This window comes from Polyodon spathula, chromosome 5, assembly GCF_017654505.1.
Source record: "Polyodon spathula isolate WHYD16114869_AA chromosome 5, ASM1765450v1, whole genome shotgun sequence".
In the NCBI taxonomy this organism is placed as follows: Eukaryota; Metazoa; Chordata; class Actinopteri; order Acipenseriformes; family Polyodontidae; genus Polyodon; species Polyodon spathula.
This window is the reverse complement of record NC_054538.1, coordinates 3,562,354-3,565,646: the sequence shown is the minus strand read 5'-3', so window position 1 is coordinate 3,565,646 and position 3,293 is coordinate 3,562,354. Positions and strand designations below refer to the sequence as shown.

Here is a 3,293-nt window from a genome sequence, read left to right as displayed (position 1 = left end):
TTCAGTTTTATTTCAATTGCAAAACAAAGTGAACGTTTACAAACTTGGTTCCCTTTTTTTTTTTTTTTTTTTTAAAGTGTTGCTTTGCCGTGCCGGTTGCATAGAGCTGTACGAGCCAATGCATCAGCAGCAGTCTGATTTTTTTAACGCCATATAGCGAGGATGTAAATAGTGTGTATGTGACACATGTGTATATATACACACACACACACACACACACACACACACACTGCGCTGACAGTTTGGACCCAAGACTGTTGCTGCATTCGGTACAATAAGTTACAAGCAAGCACCATACATTTAAAATAAAATGACCGGTACATTTTATTAATCACATTAAAGAAATGAAAAAAAGCGATGTTAACATGCTACGTGCTAAATCTGAGTCTAATAATAACTGCCGTATTCGATTTTTTTTCTGGGTTGGGTTGTTAACGATTTAACAAAGGTAACAACAAGATAACAAAATGTGAATCATGGTGAGCAGAGCAGAGTCCAGTAACTTGTAATTCCAGCCTGTAACTTAGTTTAAAAAGTCATAGTCATCAATATAAAAGTAATGACTTTGGCTGTCGTAGTGTCGGTTTAACCCTTCGTTTCAGGGCACACACAGTGACGTGACACACCAGCGCGCTGACTGGACAGGATTGCTTGGGTTGTCAGGGGTTACACGGGGCAATCCTCGCGGGATGTGGTCACAAGTGCGTGTGCGTCACCCCCGAAATCACTCCAGCATTGCCACTGGAACACAGTGATCCCTCTGAACGTGTTTTACCAGGATGATCTGTGAGCGTATCTCGATGGGGAACCGCTGTTTGATTAAAGCACAGAACGTTATCTTGTTATAAGTAAAAAAAAAAAAAAAAAAAGTATTGCACGTTGGGCAAGCAGCCAAAAAAACACGTTGTCCGACAGATTTTTTTGGTTGTCCCGGAACGTCAGGCTAGAGATTTTGCGAGCCCTACTCTGGGTAGCTGTGGATGAAGAAAGACCGGAGGGCGACAGTGTAGCATGCGGGTCATGAGGTGGGGCCTGATGAGCCTAGGCTGGGTCGCCTGGGCGAGGGTGTCTCACCTTGAAAGACCTGAAACCCCTGCTGACCGCAGGTACGTCACTGATGACGTGCCCATGAGCACCTTACAGGTGTACAGTTTCCAACAAGTGTGTTGCATGTTGCTCAGTGTAGTTACAGGAGCCCAGAGTTATGACTGCTTTAGGAGATGAATGTATTAATGTAATTAGACATTGTTTTTAGGAAACAACCTTTGAGACTGCATGCCTTTTTCCTGACGCTGTGTAAATCCCCTTATCAGGAATATCGTGAGAGTTTTATGGCCTTCTCCAGACTATATGGAGTCCCAGTGCTTATTAATCAATTTGAATGTGTCCTCTGTGTAACCTTTATGTAATCATTGTCGCTTTGCATATAATACTTAATATCATAATATGTTTTTTTATAGTCTAAATGTGTTTTTAGCACATATTGCCACATATATTCATATATTTTCTGTTATCCAAATAAGAACAATGTGGAAATTAAACTGAACTGTTTTGAAAACGTGCTCAAACTGGATATTTAATAAAAGATTAGTAAATATTTAGATGAATGAAACAATAACAATCCAAAATACAGTAACTGTTCAGCCGAGCACTGGAGAATGCATACCCCAGACATGTCTGCCTCATGTGACAGGGTGCACCATTGTTACTGGGGTGGAGAATGTTATGTGCAGCATTTTTTTGTTTTGTTTTGTTTTTAAGGATTGCTATTATGTAACAATTGCCCTGGGTATTTACTTGATGCAGGCTGTGGTCAAGCAGCAGGGCTTCTTGTGTATAGTATCTGATCAAAATACAAAACGTACAAAAAGCCAAGTTTGAAAAAATAGCAACCCTTTAAACATGCTGTGACAGAAAGACAATGAATCTTGGTTGTAAATCTCCCTCTCGACCTGTGAGGGTGCAAAGCATTGAGAACAAAGTTCTTTGGAGAGGCTGGCCTGACAGTTCTTTCACGGGGTCGGGAAGTCGATCAGTCTGGAAGAAGACGAGACTCAGTTGCAAGAAGACTTGCAAGAACTCATTGACCCAGGAACTGACGTAGCAGCTGCAGATTGTAGAAACAGCTGCACTCGTTTACAAAGGGGTCATGCGTGATAGCATGAAAGGGGGCCAAGAATCGTTATCTGTTCCTTCGCTTGGTTTTCTAATTTAAAACTAGAAGGACTGTGAGAGACCCCAGTGAAAACTGAATCGCAATCGTGAGTGTTTTGTTTGTTTTTGTGTTGTTAGTAATTGTCTTAATAAATAAATTGTCTTAAGTAATAGTAACTTTTTTGTGAACCACCAGACAGCCAACACATATCTGGAGCTGTCGGGTTGGACCAGCACAAAACCGGAACAACACTAAACCACAGTCACAAAAATAACCTGCTATCACCCACCACGAGCACTACTGCATGCACCCAGGACTGGTGACCATGTTCAGTATTATTGTGGGAAGGATAATTTGTGTTTATTGTTTGGACTGAACCCGTTATTGTTTCCTCCATGCACTACACATTGTTGTGTATTGCTGGGGTTTATTATTTGTGTACCAGACCTAGATTAAAAATAAAGAAACACTTTTCCAAACCGGATTACAGTCTGTCTGTTTCGTTCCAGCACTGCGTCTCCTCTGCACCTGTATCCACTCAGCTACCTTGTCACACAGACTTAAAAAGGGACAAATTAAACAATAAACCTGTATTTAATGGCTTAGTTAAACAAGAGGCAACTGAGGCTTATCTTTCCCTGCCATCATTCTTAAGCACAACGTATTGTTAAGTGATAACTAAGTGATAGTACAAGACGTTGTGCTTAATTTTTGTGCTAATATTCATTCAAGGGTTGTTCCTTAGTAGAATGTTGCTGCTAAAACAGCTTGACAATGGGACTTTGCCCCATATAGCAGACAAAAATTGTTTGGACTATGGAATAGACTGTTAGACTGGAAAGGAGGTGGATGGAAAGCTGAGATAGTCTTCGGCAAAAAGTCAGGATTGGTACAGCTTGTGACCTTTGCCCAGGCCTCTGTAAAAATTAAGCAGGATTTTGCTATTGAGAGTGCAGCTACCTCCTTTGTTATGTCCATGTTATCTCTTGTGGATGGGTCTATGAGATGTGCCATTTTTTTCCGGTTTTTTTCGGCTCCTACCGGTCTCACTAGGCCATTGAAAGGTTTTCTCTGCTTTTTTCCTGTGAAAAAACGACTAGATACCTGTGCTTTACGTTTTTTTGATGATGTCCGATGG

General features: G+C 41.1%; 1 long non-coding RNA gene across 1 annotated transcript; it reads left to right on the top strand.

Moving 5' to 3' along the window:
- Positions 1 to 880: 880 nt before the first annotated feature.
- Positions 881 to 2,434, top strand: LOC121315236. Its single transcript, XR_005950221.1, has 2 exons — positions 881 to 1,106; positions 2,351 to 2,434. It is a non-coding gene; the product is annotated as an uncharacterized LOC121315236 (long non-coding RNA).
- Positions 2,435 to 3,293: the final 859 nt, after the last annotated feature.